At 45.2% G+C, this 19,312-nt stretch overlaps 1 long non-coding RNA gene across 4 annotated transcripts in view; it reads right to left on the reverse strand.

Moving 5' to 3' along the window:
- LOC139828606 (uncharacterized) overlaps positions 1-19,312 on the reverse strand; it is a 104,817-nt gene that overhangs the window by 12,995 nt on the left and 72,510 nt on the right. For all 4 annotated transcript variants that reach the window (XR_011740411.1, XR_011740410.1, XR_011740408.1 and 1 more), the window contains one exon: positions 12,404-12,536. This is a non-coding gene — a long non-coding RNA (uncharacterized lncRNA). The remainder of the gene's footprint in view (positions 1-12,403; positions 12,537-19,312) is intronic.

Below are 19,312 nucleotides of genomic sequence, written 5' to 3' on the forward strand. Positions count from 1 at the left end.
ATTGGACAAAGTACTTATCACCTTCTCAATTTAAAAACCTCCTCTATTCCTCAGACCCATCATGGGCAGAACAGGGTCTCCATCAAAACCAGCACAAAATCATCTTGGACAGATGGGCACAGATCATTGCCCTTGAAAGAAGGGACAGTATAATTCTACCCTTCACACAGACAACATCCATGGTAAATGGTAAAAAGAAGGTAGCTGCTGGATTTCTGAGATGAAAAGCCCTGTGAGATTTTGGGGTCCAGGTCTAAATTCTCATCTACACCTCCCTGACAATTTATGGAGAGCGCAGGAGCTTCCAAAGCATGAATCATCCCAGTTTGAGGTATATGCCTAGAATGGGTAAGATGAATGGCATGGGCTGTTTATCAATCCTCACCAACCAAACAGAGAGCCTAGATGACAATCTTAGACTTCATAACTAAGTTTTAGATAACTAAAATCAGGTGAAATAATTCCCAGCCCCAAGGTTTGCAGACTCATTTCCAGACGAGCCACAGACTCTGACAGACTTAGGGCAGAAAACAACAAGATAAAAAAAAGTGCTGATGTGGAAGGACTGATCTCATTCCTTCCTTGTCTGAAAGCAGAAAGAGCTTATTTTTCAGAAAGCAAAGCCCACTCTTTGCTCTTTCATCATTGCTTAAGCACAGTGGAAGAAAGGGGACGCCATCATTTCACAACATCAGAACCCGCGATGCTTTCTAGAACATCTACATGGGGTAGTCACCATCCATGAGGTGAGTGGGTACTACAGGTAGGTAAGCAAGACCCAGAGGAGCCAGGAAGAGACTGTTGGCTGAAAAACAGACGAGGTGAAGGCTTTTGATAGGCAGGGATCACCTCTAGACAAACAGTGCCTCCTCACCCAGTAGTGCCTGCACACCCATGACTGGGCAGCAATGGTAGGGTCTGGAGCTGAAGGATGCAGGGAAGGGATCTCAAAGACACATGATTAAGGGAAGCTACATGCAAATTTTGGAGGAATTTCCTCTTGCAAGGATTTGGAAGAATAAGCAATGGTTTCCCCAAGAACACTAAAAGGATCACCATGTCTCATATCACAATTGAACAAGGACAGGCACTGCACAAACATAATCAAAAGCAACAAATCTGACTGACCCAAAGCTCAGCTGCTGTGAATACAGCTCTGAAGTCAGGCTGTTTCTCTCTCCTAGAGGCACACACAGCACTTCAGTCATTCTACCAGTAGATAATCCAGTTTCCAGTCCACTTTCTTCTCCCTCCCAGATACCTCCGCTTCCCTCAATACTTCCCCCCTCACCCCTGCTCCCCCCTTCAGAGCTATCATCAATGGAAAGTTTTGAGAATTAGCCGAAAACAACCAAAGTACATAATTGAATGAAGAAGGGAAATAGCAACTTCCATCATCTCAAAAAGCTGCACCTTTCTCCTACTCATCTCAAAGCTGAATAAAGGAATTAAAAACATAGCCTGGGGCAGCCAGCAGAGATTTACAAGAAGCAGACATTAGTTCTCACTCTAAAGGCAGGGCGTGTGCTGTAAGCCAGAACGAGCAAACACAGAGAAAGGGAGCAGAAACGTACAAAGTCTTTACCTTTAAAGAGGAGGAAGGAGAAGGGGGTAAAAAAAAAAAAAAAAAAAAAATCAACAAACTTTAAACCCTTCCTAATAAAACAAAGATCATCCTGGCAATGTGAAATGCTACCCTACTTTGTTTATTTATCGACACAAAGAAAGAAGAAAGTTGGCACCTCGGAGGGTATTAAATGCTGGTTTTTGCTGACTGAATGACCTCAGACGAAATATTTTCCATGACAAGAGCCCAGAAGACGCTGGCACAGAGTCAGACAATAAGATTTTCAGAGTGTATTTACATTCTATCCATGGCCCCAGGCTGTTCCAAACTCATAGGCAGGTGCTGCCTTTATCTGTTCTTTGCTCACCTGGCTCCCTAGCAAAATATTCTGAGGCTTGTGGTTCAGCTGCCTTAACTGTTTGCTGCCTGGTGCTCAGAAAGCTGAGGAGCTTCAGAGACATCTGGCATCCTGGCAAGTGGAGATGGCAACTCCAGACACTGCTTAAAGCTGACCAGTGAGTGGTGCCTAAGGAGTTTTTCCAACAAGCAGAGGGAAAACAGTGGTGATGCAATGGTAATAGGCAACTAAAAACTAAACTAATTCATGTTGAAAAAATACACATTTTTCAAAAGAGAACGGGAAAAGGTGGTTCTTTCAGGGATGCCTGCATTCTCCATCTGTTGGGATCTTTAAGCTACATCTGTAAGAAAAAAACACTCAAGATCCTGCAGAAGATTAGACAGTGGCAGTTACAACTTCTTGCCTTGAGACCTGTGCAGGACAATATGCCACTGTCAGGCAGGGAATGCTCACCAACCCACATCCCTGCATCAGCAGACAAATGGGAGGGAGTCAGGCTAAGCCACAAAGAACCCCAGGGTTGTGTCTTCCAGCTCCATGGCACAAATTCTCTACACCACAGGCTTCCAGCTACATATTCTCCCAAAGACCAACTCCTGACCTGGTCTTCAGCAAAACGAACTGTTCCATCCCTGTGGTGGAAACAGCCTCCTCTTTGCTCAGTTTAATTTGGCTTGTAGTGCACAACTCTTCTCTCTTGTGTAATAAGCCTCCAGGAGATGCTGCAAGAGGATACGCCCTTAATACCGCGCAACCAGGAAGAATGATAATTGCACTTTTAACAGCACTATGTACAAGGCAGCCACCAAAGCAGAGGAAGCATGAATTAAAGCAGGGTAAAAAGGAGGGGCTTTACCATCTAACTAATAAGGTATTATTCATGTGTTTGGAAAGCTTCCTTGCAGAAAGATAAAGAGAGACATAATGGGTAGTCAGAAGGAACATCACCTTGAAAAGGAAAGGCCTGTCTGCCACCTCACAGCTGCCTTGTCAAGCTGGGCTCAGCTTCTACCTGCCCCACCTTCAACTCCCCTCCTTTTCTTATTTTCTTAGCGTGCATCCTTGTTTAACTCATTTTTAACCCATTTCTTAGCCAAGTCAGCTGCTCCCTGCCCATGTGCATGGCTCAGGTCTGGCCCTCTCACACACACCTCCACACCAGTTCCCTCCAACCCCATTATCTTCACCAAAACAAGGGACTTTTTTTCTCTTTCGTCTTCCCTTTCTCTCGTTCCTGTCTTCCCTACAAAGTGTTAAAACTCAAATTCATTCCAGGCTTACTGTGTGCAAAGTGTGTCCCTTTTCACATCCCTGCTCCAGCCCACACCTATGCACAAATCTGCCAACTGTGCTTGTAACCATATTTGTGTATTTGTCTGGCCTCACTGTTCACCAAGGTCACAAAAATGTGACCTTACCCTCCAACAAATTTATCATAATAAAGTTTCACTCATGAGCCCAAAACAATGTGGAGTTTTAAACATCTTCCCAAAAGTAAATTAACCACCAGTCACTTGCATAATCTACCACTGTCCTTTCCAATTCTGTCCAATTGGTTATGGTAGTTTATAAATGTCTTGCAGCCTCTACCATTTCTGAAGCTGTTTCTATGTGTGCTCCACAATGGAGCTGCACAGGACTTGCCACATTGAGAAATATACCTCCAGGAAGCCTTTCCTAACATGCAGAAAAACAAACAAACAAACAAAAAAACCCTTTATCCACCCAGATCACATTTCATAAGGCTTTTAGGGGCATGGCACATGGATGCCTATCAGCAATTTCAAAGAATCCTGATAGGCAATTCAGATCCATCAAAATCACAGCAATTCGGGTATCCAACAGGCTGAGGCCCTGTGAAAGCTCTGTATGCATCTTCAGGAACCAAAATGCCTTTGGAAATTGGAATGAGGTGTTAAATGTTCAACCAGGTCTGTGGGCAGCTGGGTGGTGCCTATCCCTGGATAGGATCAGATGCACTAGTAAGACCAGGACAGAAGCAGATGTCTCAAAGCTGTCCCTTCTCTGGCTCTGCACTCACAACCAGCATCATTACAGACTGATTTAAGAACAAAACAAAGCAAACACCACAATCAGTAGATCTGCAGCAATCCTAAGATGAAATATATATGCTATGAAAAATTCCTGTCAGCTGAAACAGCGAGGATAAAAATGGGAGAAAAGATGAGACTAACCAGGTATCGCATGTGGTATCTGCTGCCTCCTATTCCCAGCAGGAAATCTTTGAGTAATGCCTGCACACAATGTTGCTGCTACTGTCCAACTCAAGGACATATTTTAAATAATGCCTCACTGATAATCCTGTGAGGATTTTCAACTCTGTCCTGTATAGCTTTTTAATTACTCACACTGTTTCAGGAGCTCAGTCATTTATGGAAGGTATTTTCATCCCACTAATTGTAGGTTTCCCAAAGGACTCAGTACAATATATTATGTCCTCAGCGCTATTAAATGCTTTAGGAAAACTTCCAGACAGTTTTTGTGTGTGTGCATATGGTTCTGGGGAGGAAGAGGGCAAAATCAGGAAAAGGAAGACTTTTAGACTTTCAACAAAGAAATAAATTCTGGCTGTCGACTTTCAGGGAAAAAAAAAATAATCAAAAAGGGAATATTTCAAATAATATTATAACAGCCTCATCTAATTTAGCAGTTCTGGAACCTCTATTTCTAATGCTGAGAGCATGCAGCTATATCCCTCAATGAGAAAAGTAATTTCATTAGTTAGTAGGTAAAGGTTACATCTGTATCACTAATGGCATCCACCCTAGGGAGTGATTCCCAGGCTCCCAGGACAGGTAGTACAGAACATCTCATGCCGACACTGCCCAGGGCCAGCTTGGCTCTAGAGCAGACTGGCAATGCCCATAGCGTGTGGCACTTGGCCTTGTGACCATAAGACACAATAGTTGCTTGTGTGTGTGTGCTTGAAGTCAACAGGCCTAAAGTAATTTGAGGGTTGAGCTGCAGCCCACAAAGGCAATGTTATTACAGCATGATGATGAAGGGCTGTGTTACATGCCCTGCAGAAACAGGTGGGGGGAGAGGGGGGCGGTATGGCCAAGAGCATAAGGTCTGAGATAGCACAGAAGGATTACAAGGGGCAGCAGGAAGCCAAACCAGGCACAGAGCTGTGCTGCCAGCTGCAAGCACTCTTGCAGGTCTTCCCTTAGTGGGGTCTAGCTGGTTCAACCCAACACCACATAAAAATGGGCTGGGAGGCTGAGACGTCTTGCAGCATAGACGCATTTACTGCAGGTTGTCACCCCTCTGAGCAGGCAAATCATCAGAGACACAGAGACCCACAGCCTCCAAATGCATTAACTAGAGCCATGTATTTTGAAGGAAGGAAAAAAAAAATACGGAGATTTCCAAGTGTAACTGTATAGCATATCTGAAAAACAATCATTGTATGCTACTGCATTCCCTGGAGTGGTGGTAACATCATCCCTTCCCTCCATGCCAAAGAAATTTAGACACAGCCCAAGGAAAAAACCTTCGTTCTAGTGGAAAAAAGTCTGTGACCTGCCAAGTCCCTGGACCTCACACCACAGGAGGGGGATGGAGATGTAGTGGGTGGGGGTCTGTATCTCAAAGAAGAACCCCTTTTTCCAGCCCTTTCCTACTGGGTACAAAGTCCTCTAAAGTGAAGATAATGTTCAGTCTTGCTTTCCATGCAAAGACTCACAAGTTCTGTCCCACAGATGAAGACACTTCTGCATTAGCTGAGCAGTGGTAACCCTCCATGTACATGCTCTTAGTCATGTGAAAGTTGAGGTTTGGCACCTTGGATTATAACAGGGGCTGTGAGCTGATCAGCAATAAATTACGCGATTTCTGTACCACACCTGTGACCTTGGGTCTTCAGAAAAAAAATAAATCTCCATAATGATGATCTCTGGACTGCTGCGGTAGGACGATCCCAGGAGGCAAGTCTGGTTTACTCTGGCTCTTCAAGAAAAGAATCTGCGTCACAAAACCCATTATCGCAGTTGGCATTAACCAGAAAGCATCTTGCTAATTATCGCTGCAAAAATACCCAGTTGAAATGGCCCAGGGAAGCCATAAGACCCCCTACCTCCATGAGAAATGTCCACACTGACGTGAAGTGGCTGCTCAGGACATAAGAACATGCAGCAGCTGGAAAATGGACTTCCTTCAGCAGATATTTTTGTAGTTATTTATAAATATTTTTCTATGACAATTAAAGGTGATAGATCTCAGCACTGGCTGGAAATGAAAGTGAATGGAGCTCCACTAATCAAAAACAGAAATAAGGACAAGATAATCCATTGGTAATGATTTTGTTTCCATTCAAAAAGATGACACGGACCGCAAGGACAGAACCACTGAACCGATTACCTGAAACTGACTTATGGGTCCTGTCCTGATAGCAATCTTATCCTGAGACAATTCACTCACACTACCTGCAACCCTGTACCCCAGCACTCTCACCTGGTATATCTACCTGAGTGGACAAAGAAATCTTGAAAAAATGGAACTTCTACATCCCCCGCAGGGGTACAAAGCACAGAGCAAATGGCATGACTCAGATACTGCCTGGAACGTATAATGAGGATATTAAACTAGATAGTAATTTTATAGGTTACTTTATTTTTAATTGGGAAAAAAAAAGAAAAAAAAAAGAAAACACAGAAGCCAACCAACCTACATATTTGGCCTTCAGATAAATTTTTGGTTTTACGTGACAGCTTTTTCCCCTACTTAAAAATTTGCATGAATACTGTCAAGACAGGACATGCATGGTAAAGAATATGCAAAATCCAGAGCTAAGCCCAGCTGCCTGCCTCTCCCACCGTGCTCTGCCAGGACAGCGGAGATCAGCCGGGGCTGGAACTGGGAGCACTCCCCACTTCTGCATGGCACCAGGGCAGGGACCTGGCCTTGCTGTGCACAGCCTTCCTTTTAGTGAACCTTTCTTGCTTAGAAAGACCCTGCAGACCCCAGTTTCAGTTCACTCAGCCCTTTTGTTGCACAATCACTGTGATGGGGTGCGTGCGTGGGGTGGGGGTTCTTTATTTTCCTGTGGGAACTGAGAAGAATAAGTCATGATGTGGCCTCCCCATCAGGGAGGAGGGAACAGAAGCAGTACGGCAGGGAAGATAAAGGACACTAGAAGGAAGGTGTTAGTGTGAGGTTGTGTTTACCCACACAAGGGCACCCTGTAAGATTTCACACAGATTTAATTCAGCTGGTGTAAACTCCCGTGCAGACACTTAGTTGGGGTTCAGGGAGGTTTATTTCTGCTAACAGGATTAGGAAAGGTTTAAGCTAAACCAAAAGAGAAGACTGCACACAAGCGCTTTCACAGCTTAGAAAATAAACAAACACACAGCAAATCTGCTTTTAGACATGGCCAAAGCAACCAGAGTTCCCTTCCCAGAAGCTCTCTTCACAGAGAGGATTTTATCTAATGCCGTCGTCTTGGCTGCTTTTCCTGCTGCAACCCTACCTTACCACCCACTCGGTACAGAAAATTGCCGCACTTTACACCTACATACTGCTAAATAACTTACATCACTCCAGAATTTGGCCCAAGTAGCCACACTGGCATATGAAGAAGTGTACAAAACAGCTAAGCAAATGTTTTTTGCCCGTCTAGGATGGCAGTGGGCAGCAGAACGTGCCTGTGCTGTGAGAGCTGGGCAATGCACTGCAGTAGGAAGAGCCAAAGGCAAGGCAGGAGGGTCCAGCCGCTGCACCACGTTCAGCACAAGAAAGCTATTGCTCAAACCACATTCCACCAAAGCGTCCAAAATCTCTACTGGTGGGAAAACACCTTCCATTTAAATAGTCCCTTTCCAGTGAGGACACCACAAATTAATTGAAAGGGCGTTTGCTGCCTGCCCAAGTAATACTGCTGCCATCTGTACTGAGCTCTGCAGCCGTTCAGCTGGAGGTACAACGTGACCGAGCAGTGAAAGTAAAGTTTACGGCATCCTCCTGAAAGGGCAGGGTGGATCTCCACCTGCAGGGTGTGGTCGCCTTGAGAAGGAATTTGGTTGGACTTGGGGGTAATCGCAGGAGTCCCGTGATGCTCACTCTTGAAAGGTGAGGATGTTGGTTTTACATTTTTTCCAAAAGGTTAGGAGTTGTGGTGAACCTAATCATTCTGGCATGTCAGCTTGTGCTATCTAGGGGGAAGAGCACCACCTTCTGAATTACCAAGTCAAATTGACTGCAGCAATCAACTTTTCCTTCTAAGTCCCCATCCAAAAACAAACAGGCCCAACCCTGCTTAACTTATGAGATCATAGCCCAAGGCTCTGTAGCTCTCTGGGACATCATTGCCTCACCCATCCTCTACAAACATGGATGGTACGGATCTCTCCCAGATTTTACATAGACAAAAGCCTGACCAATGACATAAGCCCACTAGAAAGTGCCTAAAGCACCTCTCCAAGGTGGTAGGTAACCAGCAGAGCCGTGGAAATAAGGACAGAGTGGTGGAGTCATCAGGAACATATACTGCACAGAGCTCTAACTTCTCCTGGCTGGCTTCCAGCAAGAAGCTCTTGCCCAAGCTGGTGTATGTCATTCAAAGGCTGCCTTTTGTGAACCCTGCCACACCAAGGCTTTGCTGCTGCTCAGCTCCACTCTGAGTAGCATTTTCATCTTCCCATCATTATTTCAGAACCCATTTGCATTGTTAAATCGCTAAGAGAAATTGTTTTTCTCTTGATATCTTCAAATCGAAGCTGCCTGAGCTAGAGATCTTTCTTTTGTTAAAGGAAACTATCCTTAATGAGTTTCTCAAATGCATAATCCATACCTTACACTTCAGAAGTTGTAAAGCCCTATAATTCAGGCCTGGTCAAACACCTACTGAAGCAAAAGCAGAAAATTCCTTTTTTCTTTTTCTTGGATCTGGTCTTTTCATAGCACTGGTTCTCTGACCTCAACGCAGAAACCTTCACCACTGCTTAAAGAAGTAACTTAATTCATTCATACCTTACGTGTGACAAAACATGTGAGATATGACAAACTGCAGAGGTCCATGAAAGGTCAAGCTGTGACTCTGAGAGTTGAGAGCAGAAGGTCTGAACTCTGACCCAAGATAGCTCTCTAACCACTACCTACCACTTTCCATTAGGCACTTTGCATCACAAAGAACCATGAAACAAAGAGAGAAAAGGAGAAAAGCAGCTATTGATCCTCTCTAGCTAGGGCAAAAGTGCTGCTGCCTGAAGTAGCGGAACAGGTACCTCTGATGACCATTTCACAAGTCTCATCATCTTGGGCATCATGCATGACAGACTTGTACCTCGGAATTATTATAGTTCCATTCAATAGTTCCACAAACAAAACCAAATGAAATAATTGAGAATATGTATACTACTTTCTGCAGGTAACAAATCTAGAAAGAGCTGGCATCATGTACAGCAGAGGATCAGAGGTCAAAATGATCTTGATGTTCTGGAAAAATCAGAGGGGTGAGGTTTAATTTATTAAAAATCAGTGCAAGATACTATGCTTGTAGAGGCATCCTTCCTCCCTGCTCAACATAGGTAAGGTCTAGACTGGTGTGCTGCCTCTAGCCTCAAACTCACACTTCAAGGAAGATGTGGATGGACAGCAGAGTCCAGAGAAAAGCAGAGGGCTGGGAAATGAAATCCAGCAACTGTGTGAGCTGGGTGTCTAGGCAAGGCGAGAGCTGGTTAAGGGGAGCACAGGGACACCTTCGACTGTGCAAAAAGACATGCAAGAAATGGGTTAGACATCAGGGCTTCCAACCAGCTCTCCTTCAGTGGCTGTATGATGATTTCACTTTTGATTCCTGGTGCCATTTCTGTAATTATTGTATGCTTTATAGTTAAGAAAGAAGCTTGAAGATATAATTTACAGGTAATCTGAAGGTTAGAAAAGTTGAAGTTAACAAAAAAAAAAAATTGGAAAAAGTGTCTTATGTCATGATTTGGCTCCTATTGGATGAGAAGATCCAGGATTTTTGATCACCATTTGGCAATGCTTACTTGTTTCCCTAAAGGGTTTTTAAATGGCACCAACGTTACATCAACCATGTTACCTCCTCCCATTGTCTCTGTTTTACTGACGTGGGTATCCTGAGCCTGATGCAGCTTTCCAAAACACCTAAACTGCACAGGGGTGTGGAACCCCACTCTCTATTCCATTGCAACTTAGTAGCAAATTATTCCTTATTTTTCTGCAGAATTTTCTAAATATCAATCCGATTTGCTCTGCACTGACCTATGTAGGTCTTGCAGCACTCTTCACCTCCCAAATGTCACTCCCTGTACCCAGCAAGCATTAACATTCAGAGTAAGTTTTCCCCCCAGGTATGAGCCTGGCTTTCTTTCAGAGCAGTCTCATTTTCCTACCTTCATGCACACTTGTATTTCCTTCAAGAGCTTGAACCCCCATTAAACAGGAGAGTCTAAATGGCAAGTGTTAAAATACTTTTTAACCTATTCTCATTCAGTAGGCATCTCTGAAGATGGGGCATCATCTTCAGCCTACTCAAAAAGTTCTGCCCTTACCAACACCAGCATCTCATTTTTATCCTCATTTTCAGATCCTTGTAGACAACAGAAAAATATAGCAGCGTGTGTGGATCACATCTAAAACCACGTGCATAAGTTCAAAGATAATTAGCCCTTTAGTTGCTAAATGCTGTGCAAAGCACACATTTAACAGCTAAAACTGATTTTAATCTTTGCTTAATTCTTTTGCCAGAGTCCCATTCATAGTGAGGCAGCTGTCTAAATATCTCGGCCCCTTGGGGCGGGGAGACAAGGGAGCCTCTTGCAATGCTCTTGAGTGACCCCAGCTGGCGTCACCCCCTGCAGCACCCAAGAGCCGCTTCCAGCTCATTTGGGAGCAGAGGATGCCAGTGGGGCTAGACCCCCAAAAAGACGATTTATTTGTGAAGTGCAAAAATTCTCACTTTCCTCAGCTCAGGTAACGCTTCTTAAGTACAAAACAGAAAGTCAGATGATGAGAATAGTAAAATTAGTGCAAAGTAATGGCCTATTAGTGAGGAAGTGCATGGATTTACACCCCACTGCTTTCACACTGGCTAGGCATGAAACCAGTCACTGCATCCTGTGCTCCATAACAGGGTCTCTCCCTTGGGCCAAAAAGGCCCTCAAAGGCGGGACAGTTGCAGGTTTGTTGTGCCCAGAACCACAAGACTGGTTGCTTTTTTAATCATCTTAAACAACCTTCTGCAGAATGTGGTTAGACATTAGTGCTTTCTACATCACCCAGAGAAAGAGATGTCGTGAGGACAGGACAGCAACAAAAAAATAATGAATCTGCTACCTGCAACAGGCAGCAGCCTACACCAAGATTTATTTACTCCAGTGTCTTAACACACTGCAACTTTTAGGGTACTAAGACATTACTTCACAACCAGATTGTTACCTTCACATGCAGAATATGTAATGTACCAAGATGGGAAGGAGATGAACTAAGGACATTTGTGCCTGTGCTGTGATAAGAAAATATGCTTTGCTCCTTCCTAAAAATGCTAATGCACTCCTCAGCTGCAGACCAAGTATGACTATCATTTTAGTATTAAAATGCTCATTATAGAGTTTATTTTTGCTTGACCATTTTGTCTCTTATTGGCGCATAGGTTCTAAAAGATAGGGAGTGGCATAAAAACTGCATTAACTTCAATATGTTCCTGATGTTTAATCAGGTAAGGCTTTCGGTTGCAACCACTTGCTAGTCTGTCCTTCAGACCCTAGGAACCCAGTGTCTTCCTTGAGGAATTGAGACCAGATCTAGGAAACCAAGCTGGAAGAGAAGAGGACCCAGGTTGCAAGAGAAGTTTGGAAAGTGAACAGCCACCGCAAGATGATGCTTGACTTTTGGGCCCATGGTCAGACTGTCTAAATATCAGTCAGACCCCCTAAGGGCTTAGGGGGAGTTTGAATGCTCTCCAAATGGAAGGGAGTTTTCTTCACCTACTCATTTACCTAAGCTGTACAGTTAGCTAATAGCTTGCACAGCACTTTGAAGCGGGAAAGCTCTAGACAGAGGAACATTATAATTAGTCACATAAAAGCTATCATGAAGAAAAGGCTTTTTTTTGTTGTTTTTTTTTTTCCCCATCAGGTTTCCTATAACCAGTATTTTCAGGTCCAAAAGACTATTAGCTCACATAAGAATGACAGAAGCCTGATTTTGAATAAAGAGCCAATGGTGCTCAGAAATCACACCTCAGAAATGACAAAAAGGCTTGCCTAGAAACTAAGATTTAAAAAATAACAACAAATCCATCTGGGATGCTTCAGACTTGCCTGCGAGCCTTACAGTCACCTTCATAATAGTTCCCACCCACACTATGATTATACAAGCCCTCTTTTGCAAAATCAAGCAGAAAACAGAGTCTGTCACAAGACAGGTAATAAAAACATGAGACCGACATTTTGACCCTCAAGATTGCTACTATTCCCAGTTTGAGATACCTTTTATCGGATTTATCATCCAGGATATTCTACTTGTTCCTTCTCGTGTGAGGTTGATGGGTGCCGAGGGCCTCCTACAGCTCACTGAAGGGCTTGGCACTTGCAGGATACAGCTTCAGATCAATGTTCTCGGCTGAGTGGATAAGAATACAAAATAAATCAAACCACAACCAAAAAAAAAAACCAACAACCCTCTGGCGACCCAGAAGAAAGCTAATAGTCATTACATTCATGTGCAGGATGTGAACTTTCCCTGTCCTTACTGATTTTTCTTATTAAGCAATCATCAAGCACTGATATGAACTTTTTGCAGGAAATGGGAGTACAATGCGTTCATAAGAAAAACACCAATAGAGCAGGTAGACAATATGAGCCACTTGACATTTCAGGAAATTAAGTTATACTGTGATCCCAGCTTTTGAGTTCAGCAAGACCCATGAGGGAACTCTTTGGAGACCTGCTGTGCTTTCATTTCAGACGTGATGGCCACATACGGGCTAATTGAGGGCAGCAGCCACATGTGCTCTGTCACAGCCGTCCTGCTGCCCTTCCCTCTCCCTGCAGCTCCTACACTGCTCAGAGCCCGCGTGCACCAGCCAGCTTAGTCCTTTAGATGCTGAGCATGCTGTTCTGGGGGTGAGGAAACAAAAACAAACAAACAAACAAAAAAGGATTCAGAAGGTCAAAAAAACACAGTGAAAACAATAATAGAGTTTCAGAGAAAGCCTCTGAGATCTCTGCCAAACAGAGCTGAATGGTTTTTTGGGGATGCAAGGTTCAAAGCCTGAAGCGTCTTACTCCTGGATGACAGATCACTGGGAGTTACAGGTATTGCAAGTACAAGCTGAGGAGTCAGGGTCAAGCACTGAAGCTCAGAAGCTGAAAATATTTATAGGCTGCTTTTGTCTGCATCATTGCCAAGAAAGCAAAAAGGAGGAGGTTGAGCAATGGCAGTGTTTTGGCCAGCTGTGTGGGAGATGGAGAGACAACCATCCTGAAATGAAGGGAGCAGCCACCAAGGCTGGTGTTCGCTCAGCTGTATTCCTGGGGGAGCTCCTACTGATGGACACAGGGACAGGTGACAGTGAGCCACCTCACACAGACACATCCCCTTCTCCACCTGAGACAAGGTTGAGGCAAGTTGAGGAAGCTGTGAGCTTCCACCTGAGTCCTGACAGGCTCTCACCTGCCAAGATGGCAAGAGAAAGAGAGCTGCAGCAAAGACAAAACACCCTTCCTTTGTGAGGAAGACAGAGAGAGGAGGGAACCCTGGAAGCTCCCAGGGACTGTGCTCAGGCAGCCCCTCTCCCACGCAAGTGTCACACACTCTCTGCCAGCCCAAATCTGCTTTGGAAGACTAAGGGCTGCATGGGTACAAACACAATTCAGGTCCCCAAGGATCCTGGCTGCTGTCTGGGTTTTCCCATCTGAAATTCATGGACCATCTTGGAAAGCTCACAGGATTGCAGCCAGTACTGCTACTATTCCCATTTAAAGGTACTTCTAAGATGTCACGTAGGAAACTACTACTTCCTCCTGCTGTTAATTTTGGTAGGTGCTTTCAGCCCATGGTAATGGTCAGCACTTGCAGGATATGGCTTAGGGCTGATTTGGGAAGGGTGCCTGCCCTGCTGCTGCCTCACCATTGCCCTGTATGCACAGCCTGGCTAAGAAGGGCTTCAATACCCAGCTCAGGCTTAAATCTGCTGTGTGACATCAGGCGAGGAGACAAAGCAGAGGCCTGAGAAGCTGCTTGAGATCACCCAGCTGGACAAGAGAGGATGAAGAAGCAATCAGTGCCTTCCAGCCCCCATCCTCTCAGCATAGCCCTGCTCCTGAAAGAGGAGCAGCCAGGGATGAATCAAACCCAAACTTCACCCAGTGAAGCATTGAGACTGTGAAACAACCCAGCTATAGACAAACCAAAACCTTTTTGGGAAGAGGCATTGAGAAACTCATCATATTCCGTCCACTGCAACACCTGCTCCATCATTTGCAATGGGCTCATACAGGGAAGTCACGCGAAGGTAAAATACTTAATTAAAACAGTAATGCTGCAAACATTCACGTCCATGTAGGCATGGAAACCTTCAAGTTTCCTTTTTATTGTACAATGGGATACTGCTTTTCATTGGCACAATAGAAAATAGCCACAAAAATTCCACACACACAGCATCAGACCCCACGACCAGCCTCGACATGCAGAGCGTCAGTAATAAAACACACCCCTACAGGGATTTAGCACTTTGGCTTGTGCTCAGCTGGGGGACCTTGGGCAGGACTTTCACTCTTCAGACACTAAAAAAATATTAATTATAATCATCTCTGTCATTATTTCTACCCCCGCATCCCCACTTCCCTGTCAGCAAGGGGGAAAGGAGCCATGTGTTGAAGGGATTGTGGGTTTTGCATGAACGAGATGGGGCCAACTATATATGTGTGTGTGTACTGCATCTGCCCTGGAAATCAAACAGCAGCTTTAGAAAGGGCATCCTGGGAAGGGCCCTCAGGTGCCAAAGAAGAAATTCAGGGAAATATTCTTTTATTAAAACAATTACAACAGCTGCTGCATATACTTCGTTATACACACACGCAGGCATACCCCCCTTCTTCTCCATTGCACACATCCCCTCTGCCACAGACACTCTTGCACAAACAGTGACAAAGTAGCTTTCAACTTAAATCTGTGCGACAGCCAAGGTTTTTCTCTTACCAACACACAACACATCCCTAATGCACCTGTCCCCCTCACACCTACGGTTCCCAGTTAATGTCCTGCCCTGTCCCACAAGAAGGCAAGTCTCCAAAGTGTGCCCTCAGGGGAGGTTTTGTGCTGACACCGCCACAGGCGCTGCCCAGAAGAGGGCAGGTTGGAGAGAGCAGAGGATCTGAAATGGCCAGCCAAGGCAAGGACTTCCCAGGGATTCCTTATACGGTGTCCTTTACTATAGACTCCCTTTCCCTCCCTTTCTAACTGCCTTTTCCCATGAACTGAAACAGTGGTGTCGTGCAGCACCCTCTAATCAATGGTTAAGCGATGGGTAATGCACTAAAATGTGACACTTAGCTCTCTGCCAAAGAACGAGCTCTGTGCTCATTCATATGCATGGAAAAGCAAAACAACAACAACAACAAAATCCAACTCCCCATAAAAATTTGCAAAGCTGCTTCCACAATGCCTGGAAACCTGTCCCCTAGGGTCCTGGTTAGACTAGTTGCAAGGTACAATTCCTGATTTTCCACTATACCCTTCCATTGCATTATCACTTTCTCCTTCCAGCTCTACTCCACCCACATGTCTGAGCTATCTTACTTTGGTCTTTTATCTGGCATCTAGTCTGGAAGCTGGACTGGGATGGTCTCCTTGTTAGCTGCCTATGTACCATCCACTGACACAGAGCGATGATCCACATCTGAAGGTTTTAAAGGGGCATCTGTGAACCTGTAATACCAAGGGGACATGCAACTGCTGTCTTTCACTGAAAAGCCTGCAGAGAGACAGGAAAATGAAGATGCACCGGTCTCCCTTCCCCCTCTTACATATGTTCCTCTGCTTCCCAGTTTACCTGCAATGCAAACAGAGTTTGGGAAGAGCTCCAGGTGGGACCACTGATTGAGCCAGGTCATCCCTGGATGTGCTGCATGGTGACACACTTCTGTGTGTCCCACAGGTGGCTGCAGGGCTTAACCTGCAAATTGATCCAGATGGACAATTACTAGAAAGACAGAGCTGCATGATGGAGTGGGACAGAAGAGAATATTGCAGAGGTACAGAGCTGGAGCCTAATAGAAAACCTAAGACTGCTAGCTTCATTTTCACCTTCAGTGCTGCTGGTTACACTTTCATCTGGCCCTGCAACCTGCCATGGCCAAATAGGCACCAGAGGCTGCTCTTCAGGTCTGTTAGCATGACGCCTTTGCTTTGTGCAGGTGCTGGCAACCACACTTGCATACAAAGCAGGGCAAAATCTACCTAGGCTGGAGAGCAATGCTCCAAGGTGATCACTGGAGGCTACATTTCAGCTCATATCCCGCACTAGGGCATTGTGATGCTACAGAATTTATGGAAAACACTATCTTGCTCAAAGAAGGTACTTTCTTTATCCTTCACAACTGATCTGTCCATAAGAATGGTCCCGTCCTGCTCCAGCCAACTCTGTTCATTTGGGGTGTGCTGGGAGAAGCAATAAGGCATGCTCAAGGCTATTGCTGTTTGCCTTTGGACAGGATGCCTTCTTTCTTCACACAGACACACTCTATCCCTTCCAAGCAGGCTCTAACACCAGAAACAGAAGGACATTCTGATCAACATCTAGCCTGAGTAACAAAAAGTTTGGAGTTTAAGCACTTTTCTAGTTAGACTTTATTGGGACAAACTGCTGCAACTCACTATGTCTCAACTTGTCCATCTGGAAACTGGAGGGATATAAGACTTCCAAAGCTCCAAAAATTCTAAAAGGGACAAGGGTTAAATAGTTGAGAGTTGCCAATAAACCCCAGTAACTCCTCACTTGCCTCATCAGCACCTGTCCACATTCAACTCATATCTACTAGCCTTGGTAAAAAGGGGTCAATAAGCAGACAGAAAACCTTTCAATCTGCAAGACAGCCATCATTCTGCCAGTGGAGGCTTGCAAAACACTCAGGCACTTTTAACAGCAGCACTTCAGCTCTGAGATTTGAAGAAGGCTAAGAGCATCTGCGATGGGTTCATAGTGGGTTGCATAAAGGTCTCCCAGAAACATGACACCTAGATGGGCAAAGCATTAATGTCTGTGAAATGTTTCTTTAGGGGCAGAAAACTGGCTGAAGCTGTAAAATATCTAGCTCAGCAGCTCGATCCATGGCCCGAAATAACAGGGTGGTGGCATCTGGGATCCTCCCCCACCAAGCCTGCCAGCAAATGCCCCAGCAATCCCAGCATGCGTTCACCCCTGTCATCACGCCTTGCTGGGCATTAGTAGTGGACAGCACCCCACCCCAAGAAAACATGGGGCATTCTTGGCACTTCACCCTGAAGGCAAGGTCATCAGACACGATGATGGATTCTTTGCCTGCCATATCCACAGTGGTATGCAGAGGAACACAACCCTCCCCCAAGCAAGAGCCAAGTTCAATTAGGGGTTGATTGCTTCATGATCCTTCCTGAGGGGATCTTTCAGAGAGGGAGTTACTGGCCATGTGAAAAAGCCCAGAGGCAAGAACATGAAGGCTTGTGGGGAGTTTGGCCAAGTGTCCCAGAGATATAAAGCAGAGTGGCATAGCCCATGAGAATATATGCTCTTTCTGGTCAGAAGTACAGTGGAAAGTGGCACTTCTGATGCCCTACAACCCAGCATGCACAAGTCATCACCAATAATGGACACAGCAGAGCCTTCTGGGCATCCTTTCCAACCTCATTCTGACTTGGCCCTTGGAACAGAGAAACTCTGACCTTTTCCAAAATGATCCACCTGACACAAGGTTCAAATACGTGGCTGAGCAGAGCCAGGATCCACCTTCATTCTCCTTTGGGCACCCTCTGTGGGACTTTGTATGGGTCCTGTCTTCTCTACACTTTAGTTCTCCATTGAAGACCACAGCCCTTTTCCATCCCAACAGAGGGTTATGCCTAAACTCAATAACACTGAGAGGACACTGATAGCACGGTGATGTCCTCATCCCAGCCAGCTCTGGGAAATGACCCTGCTCATTGCAGGGGTATTGGACTAGATGACCCAAAGTATACTAGGATCCTATTGTTCTTGATATCTTGTGAAGATTTCCCTCCTTATACTCTGCAGAAGAACAGCAATGTCATCACACGTGCCTCACAGATCTGCTGAGATCCACAGGCCTCTGAGGAAGTCAAGAGGGCAGGACCAAGCCAATGTTCAAGGCCTCCATGGTGCCTCTGTACCTCCATGAGCCTCAGGAAGCCAGGGTCCCACCTTGGCAAAGACACCCAAAAATGAAACTACAGCTCCAAATGATATTTCCCTAGTGTGCAAAATGCATCTCAATCTTATGTGCTGTCTGTCTTCTCCCTGTGATGGAAACTCACCCTGCTTCAGCCAGCAAACAACAAAAGAAACTACAGAGGCAGCAAACATTAAGAAAACCCTGTCCTAAAGACTCCCGTCACCACTTTTTCCCCACTGCCCTCTGATTTGCAAATGAAACAAACTAAACTAAGCAACCCCCAGTAGCTAAATTCCTTGCATCTCAGAAAGTACATGCATCCCTGTGCCTAAGTCAACAATCTCATGGCTACTTTACATCAAAAAAGTGCACTAATTTCATTGTAAGCAAAGGAACAACAAATTGGTTCAAAGCTTGCCACCCGTACACCCTGTGGAAACACCCCACACCTGAGACAGGAGTAAAATGACCATAGTGGGACCTTCAATGCACACTCAGCCTGGCACTCTCACCTTCAAAACAGCTAAGGAAGTACAAACCTAGTCTTCCTACAGCTATCACACAGGTTATGCACCAAACAGCTTCCTGCTATTCCTGCGGGCTTAGTGGCAGTGCAGTGCTAGAGGTAGCCTGGCTTTGGCTCTGATGATTCCAGAGCTGGGGGACCATCTCCTTCATGAAGAGTACTAGAGCCACAGCTCCAGCTGGAGTCACAGGTTTGGCAGCATGCAGGCCAAGGACAACCCCACTTTGACTAGGTCAGAAATCTCACCTGGAGTTTGGCTTCAGGGGCTCAGGATTTGAGGCCAAATCTTTTAGAACACCAGCCACATACAGCCCTTAACAAGGATATGTTTCAATGTGTCCTAAGGAAATTCAGAAGAAAATCCAGCCTTACAGGGAGGGAGGAGTATTCAGATAGACTTTTCCAGCAGTTGAGAAACAGACTCTAGTTAAACCTGTACAGTTTTCTCAAAGAAGCAACATTGTGCTGGTTGAACTCAGCAG

Source organism: Patagioenas fasciata, chromosome 9 (assembly GCF_037038585.1).
Source record: "Patagioenas fasciata isolate bPatFas1 chromosome 9, bPatFas1.hap1, whole genome shotgun sequence".
Classification (NCBI taxonomy): Eukaryota; Metazoa; Chordata; class Aves; order Columbiformes; family Columbidae; genus Patagioenas; species Patagioenas fasciata.